The sequence below is a fragment of the Theropithecus gelada genome, chromosome 15 (genome assembly GCF_003255815.1).
Source record: "Theropithecus gelada isolate Dixy chromosome 15, Tgel_1.0, whole genome shotgun sequence".
In the NCBI taxonomy this organism is placed as follows: domain Eukaryota; kingdom Metazoa; phylum Chordata; class Mammalia; order Primates; family Cercopithecidae; genus Theropithecus; species Theropithecus gelada.
In genome coordinates, this window is record NC_037683.1 from 79,000,012 (window position 1) to 79,012,001 (window position 11,990).

Here is an 11,990-nt window from a genome sequence, read left to right on the forward strand (position 1 = left end):
GGTTTTTAAAATGACCACCTGACACGCCAAGTGAAGAGAAGCTCATTTTCAAATGATTCCCGGCTGTTATAATAGCACTGTGGGACTCCGGAAGGATTCGGCCCAGCCGCCGGATGTGACGCCGGGGCCAGGGCGCGACGGAGACACGGAGAAAGCGCCGAGAAGGCGGTCCCTGTCTAAGGTCCGGACAGAGCCGGGCGCCCAAGGCCCGAGTGCCCAAGGCAGCACCATACCTGCACTCTTGGAGCGCCCCAAGCTTTCCAATGCCATGGCCAGAGCACTGCACCAAGCACATTGTGATGGAGCGGGAGTGCAAGCGGCAGGAGGAAGAAGAGGTGGACACGATGACGGAACGGAAGATGAAGGAAGAACAAAAGAGAAGAAAAAGGAGATGGAAGAGAGTCACTAGAGGAGACTAAGGAACAAATTCTGAAGTTGCAGGAGAAGCTTTTGGCCCTACAGGAAGAGAAGCACCAGCTTTTCCTGCAGCTCAAGAAAGTTTTACATGAGGAAGAAAAACGGAGGCGAAAGGAACAGAGTGACCTGACCACCCTGTCATCAACTGCATACCAGCAAAGCCTGACTGTTCACACAGGAACATTACTCCTCAGCATGCAGGGGAGCCCTGGAGGACACAATCGCCCAGGCATCCTCATGGCAGCTGACAGCGCCAAACAAATGTTTGACCCGAAGTGCTTACCACCCGGCACTACGTGGGCCCAGCAGTTGCTTTTGCAGGGACACCAGAGGATGGACAATTCCAAGGCAGTCCTGATGGTGCCTATGGGACTGCTCAGCCCCCACCTCACTATGGGCCCACACAGCCAGCTTATAGTCCTAGTCGGCAGCTCAGAGCTCCTTCGTCTTTCCCTGCAGTGCAGTACCTATCTTAGCCACAGCCACAGCCACAGCCCTGTGTCCTGCACGGCCACTTTCAGCCCACTCAGACAGGTTTCTTCCGGCCTGGTGGTGCCCTATCCTTGCAAAAGCAGATGAAACACATGCTAACCAGCAGACTGGCTTCTCCGACTCATCCTCTTTGCGCCCCATGAACCCCCAGGCTCCACATCCAGCCCCTGGACTCCTTGCTTTCTTGCAGCTCCCTGTGCAGATGCAACCAGCAGGAAAGTCGGGCTTTGCAGCTACCAGCCAACCTGGCCCTTGGCTCCTATTCCTCCAACACAGCCAGAACCTGCGATTCTACCACAAGTGACCATCAGATTATATCTTCAACACCATGCCCCCCCAACCCTACCATGGGTGAGGGTACAATAGCATTGTGCCTGAATGGTTCTGTCATCACAGAAGCAAGAAGGGCAGTTTTATTTTATGTTTGACCTAGTAACAGAAATTGCGATTGGAAGTCAACTTGAGATACTTACAACAGCTACTTATAATCTCGTCAATTAACATTTGTGTATTGCTTTACCCTTTATGAAGCACTTTTATGTACACTGTCATAATACATTAGGGGGTGATGGTGACTCCAAGCAGAGAAAAAAACCATGTTATTTTACTGCCTAATCTTAGAAACAGGGAGGAAACAGGTTCTTAGAAAGGAGAATATCAAAGCAAACCACAGAGCTAAACACAAAAGAAGAAGCATTATCAATGCCACCCAAATGAGGACCTATCACAAAATGTTCAAGATTGAGGACTAGTGAACAACTGTGTGGCCAGAGTAGGTTTTTAGTTCTTTTATTTACAGTATAGTTAATACATAGCTTTGTATTAAAATATAGCAACTGCAGCTAAACCAAAAGAAAATAAGCAGTATATTTTAGGCTTCTCTGCCCAGTATCTTTGATGGCCACAATCTTGGGGAGAGTTGCCTGAAGTTTATCCGCCCTGATATCCCAATTTGTTGCTTCTTTCCTTTTTTCCCTGAAAAAAAAAGAAAGCTTACTGGTTCCCTGTCTGGTCTGCTCCTTCCTCCAGCAGTTTGGTAATAAAATTTTCCTAGCTGTTGGTGACTCAGTAATGGACTTGACTGATGGTAACTGCCTTTCGTGTAGAGTCGGTATTCATAGTTGTCTCTTATCTCAAAGGCAACAATATATCCATGTAAATTGTGAAAGAATCTGGCTTGATTAATGTGATGGCAGTGAATGCCAAGAACAGTCATAATCCGTCACATCTGCTGATTCTAAATCGCTAATCTCAAATGAATATTTTGCTTTTGGTGCTTTCCCTGAAGAGTCTTGAGGGAGTGACTTGCACACACCTTCAGGTGTCCACCTCCACTCTCACTGCATTTGCCTATTAGGTTTCCTTGCATGCAGTAGGTACTCAATACATGTTTTCTGACTGAAAGTTATCTTCCTTAGAGGATAGTTGAGGCTCCACTTTTGAACTGGCTGATTCATTCAGCTTTATCTTGCATGAACTAATCCAGTACGAAGCCATGTCCTGATGAGAGAGAGCTGAATTGTTGAAGACAATTCTTCCCTTTGAGAGTAAATATGTGGGAATGTGTGAGGGTTCATGGCATAGTTAAAATGTGATGAATCTCATTGTGTGTTGGGTGTGTGTGTGTGTGTGTGTGCGCGTGCACGTGGGCACGCATGGGCATTATATATTCCAGGACTACAGGACGTTCCCAGTGTATGCCACTTCTACCAGAAGAAAGCAGTTGGGATTCTTTCTTCTCTGACAGTTCTTGTCTCAAGACTCCCCATCCTCCAGAATTCTTATCTATTTTATGACAGTTATGCCCAAATGCCTCAAGAGAAAATTAATCTCAATCTTAGAGAAAAGCGGACTCATGCCAACCTGGGAGGGACACAAGTGGGAAATGATCTTTCTGGAATGAAGATCGGGAGGAATAAGGAAATGATACAAGGGCAGGAAAGTAGCCAAGGAAATTAATACTGGCCTAGCACTTCTGGAACATGGTTGAGGGACTGTCTCTGGAAGGTTCTAATAGTGTTAAGCCTGCAGTCAGCCCAAACCCCATCTTGGCTCAGAGATGAGGTGAGAAGCAGGGATGGAAGCATGAGAGGAAGATGAGTGCAAAGAGAAACGGAATTAGAGGAAGAAAAGAAGAGAGGGAAATTCTAAGTAGAAATCAATCGATGGTAACAGTAAAGATTTATCAATAGCCCTTTTCCTAGGTGACTGTAAAGAGTGCCTACCTGTCTACCCCTCACCCATTTATTCATCTATCCTGCGTTTTTCCAAAAGGATTTGAGCTCGTTCCATAAAGTGTATGTAATGATATAGTATAAACTATAATTAGGCAAAATTACACAGAAACACAAGGATGGGGACAAAATGAAGCCAGGAATGGGGCTGGCCACACACACGCTTACTATGGCTGGATCGTGTGCCTGTCTAAGGAACTGCCTGTGACAGTGAGAAACAATGATACACATAACTAGAGTGAGAATCTTGCTGAACCTGTGGTCTTGGCCTGTGGCGTGTGTCTTCCTTCCAGATCTGCCTCTGTGATTATGTCTTGCTTAGACTCAGTCACACTCAATTGGGCTTTGTGGGTGGCCTCTATATGCAATGGGTAGCACTGGGGGGAATTCGGGCTAAATGGGTGTGTTTGTGAGTATCATATACATTAAAACCCAAATACAAAAATTGCTTCACTTGTATAAGGCAAATTAACAGAAAGAACCTGTCCAACTGTAGAATAAAACCTTTTCAGAGGTTATAAAACAGCAACATTAATTTTTTTCAAAGCTCAAAAAATAGCAGATTTTAAAACCTTTTTTTTTTTCCTTAAATCCACGATTGAAAAGTATGTTGACAGAGCCTGTGAGGTTCTTTTCTTATCTGACATCTCCCTCTACCGACAGTACCTTCTCTCACTTTTCCCTTGCAACACAGCAGGGAAGTCCTTTGAAAGTGACATGCCTGTGAAGTGCCTTTGAGTTCTGGTTCACAGACTGGAGAAGGACCAGGTTTTGTGGGGGAAGATCATAGCTTCCTTTTGGGTCTTGGGGAATTGGAGCCTTCTAAGTTCAATCAGCAATAGGATTCATGTGTCTGGAGCTCAGAAGAGAAACCTCAGACAAAGATAGAAGTGAGAGAGTGGCCAGTAGGAGCAGATGAAAGAAAAGAGGAGGAGGAGGAGGATGCCCTGACCTTGAGAGTCTCTCATACATAAAGGCCAGGCAGATGGGGAGGAGCAAAACAACGTAAATTCAGTCTTTCGTTCCTGTGAATGCCTTTGTAAAACATTTCCTACTAAGGGCCATCCATCTTTGACTTATATAATCGCAGTGTTGGAAAACTCACTCTTTCATTGCTGTTTGACAATTCTTATTGTTAGAAGGTTGTTACTTCTGATGAGCTGGAAGAATCTGGTTCCCTACCATTTCCATCCCTTTTTCTCATTCTGCTGTTCAGTGTGATAAAGATAGAATCTGTCATCTCACACATTTACCCAACAAATCCTTCCCCATGAAAATCCCGTAAGACAAATATGCGTAAATGTTTAAACTGCCCAGTTCAAGGCCTTTTCCCTACCCTCTCCCACCCCATTATAAGCCGTTGAGAGCAAAGACTGTGTCTTATTCCCCTCCCTGCCAGCCTCTAGTCTATCAGACATTTCAGCGAATATTTCTATGTAATAAGTGCTTCTTGAGCATAATCTATTTAGACATTGCATCAATTGAATGAGTAACAAACTATTATCCCCATTTACAGATAAGAAAACAAGTTTAGAGAGATATATAACTTGTACAATGCCTTATAGCAACTGGTAGAGCTTGGCTTGGACACCATGTCTCTCTTATATTGAGGTTTGGGGCCGTTAAATCAATGTGATCTTATCCCTTTTGCTAACTAGACACCATGAGGCACAGAAAAAGCCCACAATAGTGTTCACCAGATTGAATTAATTTGTGATAATACCTACTTGGAAGTTGGTAAAGTGGGGTCAAGAGCATATAGGTGAAACCGGTAAGATTGTCTCTACACCCAAGCTTCTCCTCCGTTGAAGTGACTGATTTCCTTATCTCAGCATTAGCTCCCATAAAGCAGACCCCATCCCAGCTTGCTCCACCAGCCTCAGTTGGTTCTGACTAGAACTCTTCTATCTGACTCCATCTATGGCCCAGTCTCCCTCCAGCCCTCATACCAAGCCCTCCATCCATCCAGGATTTCTATTGCTCTAACAGTTTGGTCAGTACTTACAGCTCCCGTTATTCTAGATTCCCTCAGAGGGCAACGGATTCCTGCTGGTTATATTTTGGATGTAAGGGGCTTGGGCTCCCCACTAACAAGCTCTGTAACCTTGAGTAAGTTACTTACCTCCTTTGAGCCTTGAGTTTATTGTCTTTAAAATAATGAGACAGGCATGGTGGCTCACGCCTGTAATCCCAGCACTTTGGGAGGCTGAGGTGGGAGGATCACTTAAGGCCAGGAGTTCACGAGGCCAGCCTGAGCAACATAGTGAAACCCCATCTCTACAAAATATTTTAAAACAAAAATATTAGTGAGGCCTAGTGGTGTGTGCCTTGTAGTCCCAGCTACTCGAGAGGCTGAGGCAAGAGGAAGTTACAGGAGATCAAAGCTGCAGTGAGCTATGATCTTGCCACGGCACTCCAGCCTGGGTGACAGAGCGAGACCCTGTCTCTATTTTAAAAATAAATAAAATAAAATAGGAATGAGAACTATTACTTGATGGCATGCTGTGACTTTAACTGAAAATGTAAGTTAAATGTGCAGTAGAGTGCTTGCCCCACCGCCTATCTACTCTGTGAGTCTGTAGATGGAAATTGAAAACTTTGTGATTGCTCTTTCAACTTGGAGAAGTTGAATAATGAGAGGAAGTAGAGACAGCAAAGAAAGAGAGAAGTTACAGGACTAAGAGAGCAAATAAAATGCAGTATCGTGGAAGCCATAGGGAGAGTGTGACCCTTAGTTCCTGTTTCCGACTAGATGGTCAAGAATTTCTGTCTTGCATTTGGCAAAGAGATACAAGGGACTTTCAAGGCTTATTTCTATAGAGACATGGGGATAGAGACAGATGGCAGAGAAATAAAGACAGCAAGGTCTCAGGAAAGGAAGGCAGTTATTGATGACTATGTGTAAATTTTGGCAGGAAAAGAAAGTAGACGAGAGGGCAGCAATCCCAGGGAAATGGGTTTATGACAAGTAGATGATGGATAAATGCTCACTGAGTCAATGGCTTAGCGAGCAACTGAGTGAGTGAGCAAAGATACTTGGGGTTTCATGAAATGCTTTTGATAACATTGGTGACATTCTTGGGTCTGTGGCATTTCTAAGCCTTTTTAGTATTAGTAGTGGGAGAAACATTGGAAGAACTGTACAATGTTCTTGGCTCACACAAAAGCACATCCAAGGGCCAAGAACATAAGGTAAAAATCCTTTCACCTGCTACCATCTGTTGCTCTCTAAACTGCCAAACTTTTCCTCAGTGCTCTCCAATAATATCAGACCCCAAATAAGGTGTTAAAGATGACCTAAGAAACCCAGTTTTTGATTGGAAGCTGATCATGAAAGATTTGGAGATATATGATGGGCAAACCTGAGTATATAAATCCATTCAGAAGCATCTCCTGAGATTCTTACACTCAGTTGAAGTTGACTAAAAGCTGGACAAAAATCCGTTTATCTATCTTTTTCCCTTAGTCCATTCCCTGGATCCAGACCTCCATTCCCTCAGTGCTGTAGGGTAGGCAGAAAGAGTATAAGCTCTACAGGGATGGGATGGTGAGTATCAGGCTAGCCATTTAGTGTAGGTCAAGGCTTCTGACATTTTAGCATTCAGGAAAATCATCAGGGGATCTTGGCCAAACGCAGTCTCTTGCTAACATAAGGTAGGACGGGGCCTGCACTCTCTACTTTTAGCCATCTCCCAGCTGATGCAGCTGCTGTGGCTGCCATGCATGAGTGTGATGGGCCGTCCTTGAGTGGCAAAGCTATAGCATATCTAACTAACACTGATTTGCCCACACCTGCCCTTGTGACATTTGGTGGATAACTGAGACACTTCTGTGTCAGTTCAGCTTTAGGACTGATTTCCTCCCTCTCCCACTCACCTATCCCGTCCATCAACGCTGCTCAGGAAAATGCAATGAAAAAATAATAATAGTAGCATCTGATTAGAATCCTGAAGTCACAGCTTAAAGCTATTTTTCCCCAGTTTTCTAGGGAAACAAATAATGGTTGTTTTTCTTCTTTTTTGGATCCCAGAAGCCTTGTTTTTTTGACCTTCATGGCTTGGCATGGATCCACTTTTGTTGATTTGGTGTTTCTTCTGTGGATAAACTTTCTGGCTTTGGAAAAAGCCTCCTTCTTTTATGAGGCACTTTTAACCTGCAGGATCTCCATTTAGCTTAATTGGCATATTTATGTATTGAGATGGGTGCCTAGAGGGCTTGGGCCACAGCATCTTTTGTATAAATCGAAAAAAATGAAATGAGCTGTTCTCACAGTTGTGTGCCCTTCAGTCATGGAGTGCGCTAAAAGGCTCATCATTTACAGGCTGCGAAAGCTCAGGAAGATCAATAGGCATAATGCAACCCAGAGCTGTTCGGCAAAGCAAAACTCAGGGTTTTCAAAGCCCAGTGACTTTGGAAGCTTGGACATTACTACTTCCCTTTTCAGTCTTTCCTGGACCTTCATTTCTTGTCCGTGTTAAGGAATGGTCTTCTCGACTCCTGATGAATCATCCTCCTAAGGTTATGCCAAGAGCCTTCTCCTGAGGGTCAATTTGTAAACTCTGAGGAGCTGACTGCTCCAGGCCAGCCCCCTCTGATCACAGCCCAGATGTAGACTGTCACTTTTCAGATCACTTCTGAAGCCCAGCATGCTTTGAAAGCAAGTGTGGGAATTGATTCTTATTAGTTTAATATAGCTATGGTTAATGGCTTATAGATTTTTATATAGTCTGGCCCTGCTAGGCTTGTCTATTAAGTCTCTATTATGGTTGACAGAGGAGAGAGAAGGTCAAAGGGCCTAGAACAAATTCATGGCTTTCCTCCAAGCCAGACTGAGAAATGTCTTCTTAATAAGAGTTCTTATGACCTCCTGGAGACTCAAGAGAGAAAGAAGGCCCTTTTGGTGAATTCTAGGGGAATTTGGCTCCAAAGCTCAGGAATACACGTCTCGCAAGAGACAAAGATAGTATATCAGGTAACACAAAGGCCCTGCTGGGATGAATTAATGAAAACAAATACAGGTGAACCAGCTGCCCTTGGAATTTTCAGCTCAACAACAGTGGATTCAATAGCCGCCCCCAAAAAGCTATGTCTAACACAGGAACAGAAAACCAAATACTGCATGTTCTCACTTATAAGTGGGAGGTAAACACTAAGTATACATGGACTCAAAGAAGGAAACAACAGACACGAGGGATTACATGAGGATAGAGGGTGGGAGGAGGATGAGGATCGAAAAACTACCTATGCGGTACTATGCTTATTGTCTGGGTAACAAATAATATGTACACCAAAACCCTGCAACATTGCAATTTACCTACATAACAAACCTGCACATGCACCGCTGAACCTAAAATAAAAGTTAGGCCGGGTATGGTGGCTCACACCTGTAATCCCAGCACTTTGGGAGGCAGAGGCGGGCAGATCATGAGGTCAGGAGATCGAGACCATCCTAGCCAACATGGTGAAACCCCGTCTGTACTAAAAAATACAAAAAATTAGCCAGGTATGGTGGTATGTGTCTGTAGTCCCAGCTACTTGGGAGGCTGAGGCAGGGGAATTGCTTGAACCTGGCAGGTGGAGGTTGCAGTGAGCTGAGATCTTGTCACTGCACTCCAGCCTGGTGACAGAGCGAGACTCCGTCTCAAAAAAAAAAAAAAAAAAAAATTAAAATTAATTAAATAAATAAATAAATGGGGGGAGGGGGAAAGCTATGCTCACCAGAAACTGTAAAGGTGAACTTATTTGGAAAAAGAATATTTGCAGATGTATAAGTTGAGGGCCTCAAGATGAGATCATCTTGGATTATCTGGGTGGACCATAAATCCAACAACTGTCCTTATATGAAGAGAAGACATAGACACAACGGAAGAGGCAATGTGAAGATGGAAGCAGAGATTGGAGCAATGCATCTGCAAGCCAAGGAGCACCACGGATTGCCAGCAAACACCAGAAATGAGGCAAAGGCATGGAACAGATTCTCCCTTAGAATCCCTAGAAGGAACCAATCCTGCCAACACCTGGATTTTGGACTTCTGGCCTCTCGGACTGTGAGAGAATACAATTCTGTTGTGAACCTACTCAATTTGTGGCAATTTCCCAGCAGCCCTAGGAAACTAATAAAATGACCAACTACCCAGGCTGCTGTCTCTTTCCTCCAAAATCAACCCCGGAGAAACCCCAGAACCAAGAGGAAACAAGAACTCTAGAAACTAGTGATGGAAAAAATGCAAGGTATCCCTAAATAGACAAGGTTGTCTTGTTTTGTGCTAGGATAGATGGGTGGCTACAGCTGAGAGGAAGGGTGACCTGAGGCAATAGTGAAAAGAGGAGTTGCAGAAAAGCTGATTAAATTCTACACAGGCCTCTTCCCTAGGTTACTTGAGGCAACCATCAATTGACTTTTTTTCTTTTTATATTTTATTTGTTCTATTTTCTATCATCTTTTCACTTTAAAAAGAACTATGTGTCCATTAATGTTTAATGTAAATTAGACAGTGTGTGAGAGCAACTGACTCTTTACTGCAAAAAATCCTGCAATTGTCCACACTTCCTCTGAAGTGTCCACAGGATGGCTTGGATACAGGCACTAAGCCTTGTAGGAACAGGACATTGAATGAAAAGAGGCGCAGGCTGAGCAATCCTCTGTTCTCCTTCAATCCGAGAGCTATTGCTGACAACCAAGAGGGGAGTCTCCCTCCCGGCAGGGTCCCTTCTTCCTATGTTTTTAATGGTGCAACCCTGACCAGAGGAGCTGCATAGTGAGTTGGTAGCAAATGGCAAAGATCAACAGTGGTACTGTGGGTACCCAGGGCTCCACCTGGGGCTCATCCCTCCCCTCTCATCCGAATCACCTGAACTCACACAGATGCGCCCTTCCTATTTCATCTAAAGCAGAATTGTGGAAATAAGACTAAAACATGAATGTTAAAAAAAAGTTTGGCCGGGTGTGGTGGCTCATTCCTATAATTCCAGCACTTTGGGAGGCCAAGGTGGGTGGATCATGAGGTCAAGAGTTTGAGACCAGCCTGGCCACCATAGTGAAACTCCGTCTAATGGGGTTTCAAAAAATACGAAAAAACAAACAAACAAAAAATAGTCAGGCGTCATGGTGGGGGCCTGTAATCCCAGGTACTTGGGAGGCTGAGGCAGGAGAATTGCTTGAACCTGGGAGGCAGAGGTTGCAGTGAGCCGAGATGGTGCCATTGCCCTCCAGCCCAGGGGACAGTGTGAGAACCCGTCTCAAAAAAAAGAAAAAGAAAAAAGAAAAAAAAATGTTTAAGATTAGAGAAGATACTAGATATATGAAACAACAGCAAGAAATCAAAAAGGAACCAAGTGAAAGCTATACTATTCTAAATAGGGAACACAAGTGATGGAATAAACAATAGGATGAATATAATTGAAGAATGAATCAGTGAGTTGGAAGATCAGTGTGTAACAAATATTGTAGACAATGGACTGATATCTTTAACACATGAAGAGCCTGAGTAAATTGGAAATAAAACCCTAACACTACAAATTTTAAATATGCAAAGGATACGGGCAAGAATTTCCAGCAGAAATGCAAAAGTCCAATAAACATTTTTAAAATCCACTTACTAGTGATACATTAAAATAAAATAAAGCAATGAAATATTGTTTTTAATCCCAAACTGGAAAAGAGCAATTACAATGGTCAATTTTGGATGTCTTCGACAACTGTTGAAATACAAATACCATTAAAAGAGTTACAGTTTTTGTCAGTGATCAGATTTTAGTATAATACCTGAAACTGAGGCTTGATAGAAAACAGGAGAGAAGGCACGAGTGTGTGAGGTACATAGGGAGATGAGGGCAAACATCACCAGGGAGCGGCAGTGAGATAGACACTCTCATGGACACCTGGTGTACAGCCTCCCTGGAGAGCAATTTTAAAATATCAATCAAGATCCTTTTGATCCACTAATCATCCAGAAATCTACACAGAAATGTGCACAAAAATACGTGGCATCCATTGACTTCCAACCTCTTCTCTTTCAGGGGAAATATTCCTTAACTATTCTCTCTTGTTGCCCTCAAAGGCAAAGCCTCTCCATCCTCCCACTCTGGAATTCACTGTAGCTGTTCACATTGTTCAGGCTTTGCTAAACTGCAAGAAGAGTGGCTGCCTTCTGGATGGTGAGGCAGAAAGGAGGAAAATGTCTGCATTCCTGATGGCAGTGGTCACCATACAAGCCTTATCCTCTCCACCTGTTTTTGTTTTTTTTAAAAAAAATATCGAAACATATACCCCTTATCTGTTTAAGCCTCTCAGACCAGGTCTCTGGTTACCAGCAGTCAGATACAATTCAAAGCTAAAAATTTTTAATAAAGCTTTTGAGTTTAGTTAGCTCTATTCACTAGCACACTGGCCATGAATTTCTTGGTTTCAAGTCTGACAACCATTTCCTGAAATACTATGAAACTTTCCTTAATCACTGAATACTTAATTTTCTAGTTTAATTTGTAAAATCCAGTTGTTCACCAACTCTGGAGCAGGTGGATGATGATGCCTAGAGAGGTGTTATACAAGTGACACACAAGAGTGAGTAGATGTGGGCTTTAACAGTTAAAATGGAAAGACCATCTGTAAAATATATTTTCTCCAGTTTTCCAAATGAAACTCAACCTCCTCTTAATGAAATGTATTGACCTCCAAATTTATGGAAGGACCTGGTAAAAGATGGGCCAGACCAGCATCAGTGGCCAAACACATGGGTTACCTAAACAGAAGGGGTAAGGCAGAGAAGCCCTCAGAAGCAGGGTCTATGGGGTATGTCTTCCGCAGTACCAGGAAGAATCTTGCTTCCTCTGGGCCATCTCAAGCTG

The 11,990-nt window shown here is 43.5% G+C and overlaps 1 pseudogene across 1 annotated transcript; it reads left to right on the top strand.

Moving 5' to 3' along the window:
* The first annotated feature begins 235 nt into the window (after window positions 1-235).
* Window positions 236-1,263, top strand: LOC112607991 (annotated as a pseudogene). The gene has a single exon (XR_003115926.1). The product of XR_003115926.1 is annotated as a G protein pathway suppressor 2 pseudogene (transcript).
* The last annotated feature ends 10,727 nt before the right edge of the window (window positions 1,264-11,990 follow it).